Genomic DNA, 10,405 nt, shown 5'->3' with positions numbered 1-10,405 from the left:
AGGTCTAAAACGCATTTCCAAATCGAAACAAAGCAAAAACAAGGTCAATCAATTCAAATTCGAGAGTCTTCAAAGTCAGGAATGTCGGAGGTTGATTGGAAGCACCCTTGGAGCTCAAATGAACAAGAAGGAAAGAGAAAATCAAAGATTTAAGTGTTGGAGCAAGCAAGGGCATTTTTGTAAATTCAATTTAATGAAGATAGAATTTCGCCCCTGTGAAAAGCATTCTCGCCGCGACATGAGACTCTCGGGCCCAATGTGTATTTTTGTGCTTTGTCGCGGCGAACTATGGAGATTTTTGTTTTGTTAAAACGATGCGTTTTCCCATTTTTGTCTTGAGTCCTAGGGTTTTGGCCAACTATTCAAGAGAGACTTAGCTCATTTTTGGGGAGGTAGAGATTGTTAGGAAAGAAAAAGAGGAGATTGGAGTTTTGACGAATTTAGGTCTTTAATTTAGGGAAGATTTCGTTCCTCTTTCAATTCCTAGCATGTTGAACTCTTTATTTATAGTTATTGTTATGTTTTCCTTTACTTTGAGTATGAACTAACTCAATTTTGGGTTAGGGTTTTGATGTAACTCGGATTACAATGGTTTAGTCTTTAAATTGATGTTGTTTTTGAGTTATATTGCTTGGATTATGTGTTTATTCTTGTTCTTAATGCAATTGGATATTGAGTTTTTGGTTCAATTGAATGTTGACATGATGAGACTGAGAAGTGATTCATGTGTTCACCTCTTAAAGTAAACACCGTAGATTGAGTGAATGCTAGAGATATGTTCGGAGATATATGAAATCGCTTTAGGATTCCACTTAGCTTAATGGACTTTGAAATGTTAATCTTCATTTTGTTGGATGCGGAAGGTTAATGGGAATAAGTAGAGAATATAGCCTGAGAAGGTATATTTTACAGATTAGGGTGTCCGATTTATAATCCTGGCATGTGAATTTGAAAGCAACATAAATTGTAGATTAACATCGCGGCAAATTTATTTTCACCACAGCTAAGACAGAATTCTATTTAAACTCGCAATTTTTTTTCAATCTTCTTCACTACATCAAACCCTAGCCTCCATAGCCAACCTCTTTCATCTCAATTCTTTATCCTTCCCAAGCATTTCCACTAAACTACATATCCTAATCCCTAAACACCATTTACTACTATTTTCGCAAGATTCATAAGGAGATTTGCAAATCTTTGGAGAAACCCAAAGTTTCTCAAAAAAAAAAAAAAAAAAAAAAAAAATTGGGGCAAAGTGGTGTGATTGAAAGCTGAGCTTGGTCGAATTGGTAGAAATTTGTCTTAAGCTTTTGATTGATTGATTTGAATGTTAATCTATGGTTTGCAACATTGATTAAAATTTGAATTTTGAGGGTTTTGGAGTTGCGAATCGTTGTATATAGTGTGATTTTTTGTGTTAAATGTTTGTTGTGGAGATTTTTAATGTTGAATTGTGTTGGGTTGATTTAGATAAGATTGGGTTTGTGAAATTTTGAGTTGATTATGTGGGAGAAGTGTGAAATTTGGAGTTGGTATGGTAAATATGTGTAGATTGTGTTGTGGACAGTTTGAAATATGGATTGAATTGTTTGTGGGAATTTCCGAATAAAAAGATAATGCCTTTTAAGAGAACGGCGAAAGGAAAGCAAGTAGACAATCGGTTATCGAATGATAGGGCCCGAAAGAGGTATGAGGTCGAGGCAAGAGGAAGGATAGGAAAGTCATTCCTAAGAAGGGATTAGATGCTCTTATGCTTCCGATTGGGCTGAAGAATTAGATTGGTCACCTCGTGAAGGAACCATTGCAGATAGCCTTAGAACCACTTAGAGAATTTTATGCAAACCTCTTGGAGAGTAACATAGTTCTGTGTATGTTAGAGGTTTGCAAGTGTCGTTTAATGTACAAATAATCAACGATTTTTTAGGGTTGATGAATACAAAATGTACAAGACAATTCAGATTGGGACAAGATACTCAGGTATTGTCAAATCAGAAGCTTCTTGGAAAGTTAGTAAAAAGGGAAAAGAAAATTGAATGGGAGTGATCTAATGTTTGTGGCGCAGATTTGGCAATATTTCATTGTGCACGGTTAATGCTCAAGACACATTTCAATTCATAATTCTGGGAGGGTAGTCCTACTCTACGCATTGCTACAAGAAGAAGATGAATGTAGGAGAGATCATTTTCGACTACATCAAGCATGCAGCAAGGCTCAGTCGACCGAACTATGCCTTCTCAAACCTTATCATGGAATATATAAGAGGGAAGGGGTGACATCTTTTAGTGATGAGATAACCATTCATCCAATCCGATTCTTGACACGGCACTCTACTAAGCTAGCTGGGAGATAGACAAAGTGGTAGAGCATCAAGTACGGGTACAAGTGTTCAAGACTGAGCAACTGCAACCAAATCCAAACGTATAGTGAATGATCAATTGCAGCAACTCCAAACTGAGATGAAGACAATGAAGTTGCAACAAACATGGATGAGTGATCAAATGAAGAAGATGTTGAGATGCAACAACATGTCACAAACCTCTTGGGCTATGATGTGACACAATTCTATGGCAGGTTGGAATAAAACAATGAACAACATCCTAAAGATGCCATGGAAGAAGATGAGGAGGAAGAAGAAGAAGCAAAAGAAGATTGAAGCCTAAAGCATTGTTCTTTTTAGTTTATATTTTTATTTCTTGTGTTTTGTAAGTGGAACGATGTTGATTTCCTAGTTTTTAGCTCTTTATTTGTTTTGTTTAGACTTAGGTTAGGTTCGATAAGGTTGAGATCAAGATGTATTCTTTCATATAATCGGTGAGGATATCTAACACATTTGGCACCATAGATTTTCCTTTGTTTGATAGATGATGATGATGAGGGAGCCAAGGAATGGATGCCAGGATTTTGCACAAAATCGGCCTTTACAAATTAATCGGGGGGAGGAGTTCTCGTTTGAGAGGAAGCAAGAGAGGAGAGTGGCGATGGAGAAGAAGAATGAAGGGTTTGCAATGACTTAATCCCTTTTAATGAAATTTATATACAAGCATTCCCATTTTGCCCTTACTCTTCTTTGGAAATTCTATCTATATCCTTTGATTCATTACAAACACACCCCATAGCAACATATTCTCCATGAAAATTCCTTACATTTTACTCCCCACTTTTCCTGCTAATTAGGGGTAGAATGGTCAAATTGCCCTTATGGAAGAAAATATCTAAAACTTAACAAACATTTTGATCGGCCTGTCGCCGCGGCGAGGAACCTTCTGTCGCCGCGGCTAAACTGTCCAGCAGCTTCCCGTGGCCTCAACACCTCTTCGCCACGGCGAAGATTCTTCTTCGCCCCGGCGAAGCTTGGAAAACTAAACTTCTTCTATTTTCAACCAATTTCAGGGCAAGTATTCAACATAACACTCAATCAAAGGTCAACCAAACAATATTATTAAGAAGCCAACTCAAATAAGAGCAAAAGAAGAAACAATAACTACGTACCTCAAGCGGGGCGTTACAAAAATCACATGTTACTTGAGTTGTTTGAATAAAATTAACCTGCATACATCCTAATTGTTTTTGAAGTGATGCTAGTTGGGCTGAAATAGTCGTGTAAGTGTCAACTTCATGAATACCCACAGAGTTCTTCAGATGAATTCTCTCATTGGGTCTTCGATAGTTGTTACTTGCCAGGACTTCAAGTAACTCATAAGCTTCTTCAGGTGTCTTGTTTTGCAATGCTCCTCCAGATGTTGCATCCACCATTGTTTACACATTTGGAAGCAACCCATTGTAGAAGATTTGGACTTGCATCCAAATAGGCAAACCATGGTGTGGACACTTCCTCATTAGTTCTTTATATCTTTCCCATGCTTCATAAAGTGACTCGTTCTCATCTTGCAAGAATGATGTGATGTCGTTTCTCATTTTTGCTGATTTCGTTGGTGGGAAATATTTAGTTAAGAACATTTGCACCAATTCATTCTAGGTTGTGATTGTTCCTGCTGGTAGTGCCAATAACCATCCCTTTGCTTTATCTCCTAGTGAAAATGGAAATAATCTCAACCTAACGGCATCATTTGACACTCCATTTGCTTTAAATGTGTCACATATCTCTAAGAAGTTATCAATGTGCGAGTTTGGATCTTCATTTGTATCTCCCCCAAACTGTACCGACTGTTGGATCATTTGGATGATTGTCAGTTTTATCTCAAAATTGTTGGCTTGTACCGGTGGCCAAGTGATACTTGGATCACTACCATCAACTGTGGGCACTGAGAATTCCCTCAAAGTTTTGTTTTCAGCCATCTCAATGACTATCGTCTCTCGTTCTCTTCTCTCTTTAATAAGTCTTCTCGCAGTTCTTTCAATGTCTGGATCAATAGGAACCATTGTATGATTTCTTGCTCTTCGCATAAACTACACAGGAAAGAAAAAGAGCATGCCTCCGTTTCATCTAGTGTATGGCAAAGCATGTCACTTGCCAGTGGAGCTAAAGCATGGGGCATATTGGGCTGTCAAGAAGCTAAACATGGATTTACAAGTTGCTGTGGAAGAAAGGATGCTTCAATTGAATGAACTAGATGAGTTTCGCCATGATGCTTATGAAAATGCCTGGATATACAAAGAAAAAACCAAGATGTGGCACGACAAACACATAGCGAAGAAAAACTTTGAAGTGGGTCAAAAAGTGTTGTTATACAATTCTAGACTTAGGCTCTTTCCCGAAAAACTTAAGTCTAGATGGTCCAGACACTTCATAGTTACACAAGTATATCCGTATGGAGCCATTGAGGTCTCTCATGAGGAAAATGGTACATTTAAGGTGAATGGGCAGCGATTAAAGCCATACATTGATGGAGCGCTGAACTGCAAGTCATTGCTCATCAAACTCGACATCTTGGAATGAGATCCCAAGAGAAAGTGAAGCTTTCGACTATAAACAAGCGCTTCTTGGGAGGCAACCCAAGTGTTGTTCATTTTGACTATTTTTGTGATGTTTTTATGTGAATGTGTTTTTATAGAGTTAGAAGATAGTTAACTGATGTTATTTGTGTTGTTTCAGGTGAAAATCTACAAATTTGAAGAAGAAAAAATATGTCCAATTTTCACCCCAGCGAAATCAGTTTTTGCTGCAGCATGAAATCTACTTGATGTTAGCGAAAAAATGTGTCCAGTTTTCACCCCGGCTAAATTAGTTTTTGTCGCGACATGAAATCTACTAGATGTTAGCAAAAAAAATGTGTCAAGTTTTCACCCCGGCAGCATGAAATCTACTAGATGTTAGCGAAAAAAATATGTCTAGTTTTCGCCCCGGCTAAATCAGTTTTCGTTGCAACATGAAATCTACTGGATGTTAGCGAAAAAATGTGTCCAGTTTTTGCCCCGGCAAAATCAATTTTTGCCGCGGCATGAAATCTACTGCAATGTTGGGATGAAGAAAAAATTGCAAGTTTCATCGCGGCAAATTTTATTTTCACCACAGCTAAGACAGAATTCTATTTAAACTCGCAATTTTTCTTTCAATCTTCTTCACTACATCAAACCCTAGCCTCCATAGCACACCTCTTTCATCTCAATTCTTTTATCCTTCCCAAGCATTTCCACTACAAATCACATATCTCTAAATCCCCTAAACACCATTTACTACTATTTTCGCAAGATTCATAAGGAGATTTGCAAATCTTTGGAGAAAACCCAAAGTTTCTCAAAAAAAAAAAAAAAAAAAAAAAAATTGGGGCAAAGTGGTGTGATTGAAAGCTGAAGCTTGGTCGAATTGGTAAGAAATCTTGTCTTAAGCTTTTGATTGATTGATTTTGAATGTTAATCTATGGATTTGCAACATTGATTAAAATTTGAATTTTGAGGTTTTTGGAGTTGCGAATTCGTGGTATTATAGTGTGATTTTTTGTGTTAAATTGTTTGTTGTGGAGAGTTTTTAATTGTTGAATTGTGTTGGGTTGATTTAGATAAGATTGGGTTTGTGAAATTTTGAGTTGATTATTGTGGAGAAGTGTGAAATTTGGAGTTGTTTATGGTAAATATTGTGTAGATTGTGTTGTGGAGCAGTTTTGAAATTATGGATTGAATTTGTTTGTGGGAATTTCCGAATAAAAAGATAATGCCTTTTAAGAGAACGGCGAAAGGAAAGCAAGTAGACAATCGGTTATCGAATGATAGGGCCAGAAAGCGGTATGAGGTCGAGGCCAAGAGGAAGGATAGGAAAGTCATTCCTAAGAAGGGATTAGATGCTCTTTATGCTTCCGATTGGGCTGAAGAATTAGATTGGCTCACCTTCGTGAAGGAACCATTGCAGATAGCCTTAGAACCACTTGTTAGAGAATTTTATGCAAACCTCTTGGAGAGTCAACATAGTTCTGTGTATGTTAGAGGTTTGCAAGTGTCGTTTAATGTACAAATAATCAACGATTTTTATGGGTTGATGAATACAAAATGTACAAGAACAATTCAGATTGGGACAAGATACTCAAGGTAATTGTCAAATCAGAAGCTTCTTGGAAAGTTAGTAAAAAGGGAACAAGAAAATTGAATGGGAGTGATCTAATGTTTGTGGCGCAGATTTGGCAATATTTCATTTGTGCACGGTTAATGCTCAAGACACATTTCAATTCATTAAATTCTGGGAGGGTAGTCCTACTCTACTGCATTGCTACAAAGAAGAAGATGAATGTAGGAGAGATCATTTTCGACTACATCAAGCATGCAGCAAGGCTCAGTCGACCGAACTATGCCTTCTCAAACCTTATCATGGATATATATAAGAGGGAAGGGGTGACATCTTTTAGTGATGAGATAACCATTCATCCAACTCCGATTCTTGACACGGCACTCTACTATAAGCTAGCTGGGAGATAGACAAAGTGGTAGAGCATCAAGTACGGGTACAAGTGTTCAAAGACTGAGAGCAACTGCAACCACATCCAAACGTATAGTGAATGATCAATTGCAGCAACTCCAAACTGAGATGAAGACAATGAAGTTGCAACAAACATGGATGAGTGATCAAATGAAGAAGATGTTTGAGATGCAACAACATGTCTACAACCTCTTGGGCTATGATGTGACACAATTCTAATGGCAGGATTGGAATAAATACAATGAACAACATCCTAAAGATGCCATGGAAGAAGATGAGGAGGAAGAAGAAGAAGCAAAAGAAGATTGAAGCCTAAAGCATTGTTCTTTTTAGTTTATATTTTTATTTCTTTGTGTTTTGTAAGTGGAACCGATGTTGATTTCCTAGTTTTTAGCTCTTTATTTGTTTTTGTTTAGACTTTAGGTTAGGTTCGATAAGGTTGAGATCAAGATGTAATTCTTTCATATTAATCGGTGAGGATATCTAACACATTTGGCACCATAGATTTTCCTTTGTTTGATAGATGATGATGATGAGGGAGCCAAGGAATGGATGCCAGGATTTTGCACAAAAATCGGCCTTTACAAATTAATCGGGGGAGTATCTCGTAACCTCTGCTTTTGTTTTTCTATTCCTTGGATGTGGATGATATGACTTTGGGGACAATGTCATTTCTAGTTTGGGGGTAGGAAAATTTTGAAAATTTTTGTGTTTAGTTTGTTTGTGTGTCTTAGCTCGAAATTGTGTTTCTTTTTGTTTTAAGTTCTTTGATTGTTATTTGTTTAGTATGTTTGTGTGTGTTGTGTTGTTGTTGTCTAGATGAATTGCATAAATCTATGATGAGATTTTGATTGTTGGTATACTATTATTGGAAAATGCAAAGCATTGCTTCAAGTTAGGTTGGTTGATTAGGTTGATCTAGAGGTTTGTTAAGTGGTTCAACCACCATTTTCATTCTTTCGGTATGCTTAGATTCATTTTATGTGGTTAGGTGAAGTGTTGATAAAGTTGGTAGACCCTAGAACCTAGTTGAGAGGTGCTTGAGGCGGAATTCTAAGATTAGACATTGTTGAGGAAATGATTTAGGATTTTTTTTCCAAAATGTTTAAGCCTTTCCAGCCGACCCATGAATGAATCTTTCCCTAGTCATCCATTTGAGGCTTATGAGATTTTCATTGCCTTATTTTTCTTGCAAACTAAAAATTTTCCAATCCCTATATCTTAAACACTTTATCATACCTTTTAGGAGAATTATGGACCTAATATATGACACAAAAGAGCTTTGAGAGGTGTGTGAATAAGTGATGGACCAAAATTTTAAGTTTGGGGGTTGCAAAAAGGGCAGGAAAAAGGGGCAATAAACCTCAATGGTGTTGTAAGTAATTGTTTTTGAGTAAAAAAAAAAAAAAAAAGGTTTCTTTAGTTCAATTCAAAATCAAAAATAAGAAATGCATAAGTTTGGGGGTTGTAAAATGGTTGACACTTTGATTGGTGGTTGAGAAAGAAAGCAGAGATTGATGTAGCTCTTAGTGTTTGCATAAGGAAAACCGAGTTCTCGTACTTTGTTTATCCTATCCTTTTCCTTGGAGCCCACTCACCTGAGCCTAACGTTACAAGCCAATAAAGACCTTCTGATCCTTAGTGATGTCTAGTCCACATTAGTGGAGAGTAGTTCGATACTTAGGCTTATGGAGTCTACCACCATTTAATAAACTTCACATTTTTGCATAAAATAATCCAGGAAGTCGGAAGGTAGATTGAAATGGGAATTACCTACTTAGGGGACCCATAGAGAAAGATAGTCAATTCAATTATAACTTCTTGGAGTGTTGAGTATTTTCCCGTAATATTGTTTCAACAATTTTTAAGACTTGCATCGTCAATTAATTTTGGGTAACGTATCTTTATTTTGTAGTTTTCCTCTTTTCTCATTTTGGTTTAATTTTGTGTTTCCTTATGTTTGCTGTGTTGTTTTTCTTTTATTTTGTTTTTGATGCTCGAGGACGAGCATACCTTACGTTTGGGGGTATTTGATAATCCATAGATTATACTGTTTTTCTTGTTTATTTGGTAAGATTTTCGGATACTTTTCCTTGAATTTAGGCCTGAATTGCCACTTAATTCGTTCATTTCACATTTCAGGTCTAAAACGCATTTCCAAATCGAAACGAAGCAAAAACAAGGTCAATCAATTCAAATTCGAGAGTCTTCAGAGTCAGGAATGTTGGAGGTTGATTGGAACCACCCTTAGAGCTCAAATGAACAAAAAGGAAAGAGAAAATCGAAGATTCAAGTGTTGGAGCAGGCAAGGGCATTTTTGTAAATTCAATTTAATGAAGATAGAATTTTGCCCCTGTGAAAAGCATTTTCGCCGTAGGACGAGACTCTCGGGCACAATGTGTATTTTTGTGCTTCGTCGCGATGTCGCAGCGAACTCTGGAGATTTTTATTTTTTTAAAACAATGCGTTTTCCCATTTTTGTCCTGAGTCCTAGGGTTTTGGTCGACTATTTAAGAGAGACTTAGCTCATTTTTTGGGAGATCGAGATTGTTAGGAAAGAAAAAGGGGAGATTGGAGTTTTGACGAATCTGGGTCTTCAATTTAGGGAAGATTTCGTTCCTCTTTTAATTCCTAGCATGTTGAACTCTTTATTTACAGTTATTGTTATGTTTTCCTTTACTTTGAGTATGAACTAACTCAATTTTGGGTTAGGGTTTTGATGTAACTCGGATTACAATGTTTTAGTCTTTAAATTGATGTTATTTTTTAGTTCTATTGCTTGGATTATGTGTTTATTCTTGTTCTTAATGCAATTGGATGTTGAGTTTTTTCGTTCAATTTAATGTTGAGCATGATGAGACTAAAAAGTGATTCATGTGTTTGCCTCTTAGAGTAAACACTGTAGATTGAGTGAACGCTAGAGATAGGTTCGGAGATCTATGAAATCGCTTTAGGATTCCACTTAGCTTAATGGACTTTGAACTGTTAATCTTCATTTTGTTAGGTGAAGAAGGTTAACGGGAATAAGTAGGAGAATATAGCCAAAGAATGTATATTCTACATATTAGGGTGTCCGATTTATAATCCTTGCATGTGAATTTGAAAGCAACAGGAATTGTAGATTAAATCAGAGTATCCTAGTGAAGTCTAAACCCTAACCTCTTTTGCCTTGAATTGATATTGTCTTAATTAGTTAAATTTTAATTTAAGTTGTTTACTTTTGTATTTAATTTCTGCTTTATTTTTCTCCCGCAAATCCAAACAATCTTTGTGTTCTTCAATTAGTTACAAAACTAGGAAAATTAGTACTTAACACTCAATCCTCATGGGAACGATACTCTATTCACCATTTTATTACTTTTTACGACTAGTGCACTTGTTACGTATGCATGTTGTCGAATCACACGCATCAAGTTTTTTATTTATGATTTTGGAATTCAAGTGATTGCATTATGATTTTGGAATCTGCACTCTTGTTGGGTTTAATTTATAAAATTCAGTCAGTTTATTTTGCATCAAACACATGGACAAGATGGTAAA

The 10,405-nt window shown here is 36.5% G+C and overlaps 1 non-coding gene across 1 annotated transcript; it reads left to right on the top strand.

The window, feature by feature from the left end:
• Positions 1 to 3,811: 3,811 nt before the first annotated feature.
• Positions 3,812 to 3,918, top strand: LOC116124321. Its single transcript, XR_004127200.1, has one exon. It is a non-coding gene; the product is annotated as a small nucleolar RNA R71 (small nucleolar RNA).
• The last annotated feature ends 6,487 nt before the right edge of the window (positions 3,919 to 10,405 follow it).

Source organism: Pistacia vera, unplaced genomic scaffold, assembly GCF_008641045.1.
Source record: "Pistacia vera cultivar Batoury unplaced genomic scaffold, PisVer_v2 Contig1034, whole genome shotgun sequence".
In the NCBI taxonomy this organism is placed as follows: Eukaryota; Viridiplantae; Streptophyta; class Magnoliopsida; order Sapindales; family Anacardiaceae; genus Pistacia; species Pistacia vera.
The sequence above is the reverse complement of the archived record's forward strand: the minus strand, read 5'-3'. Positions and strand labels throughout refer to the sequence as shown.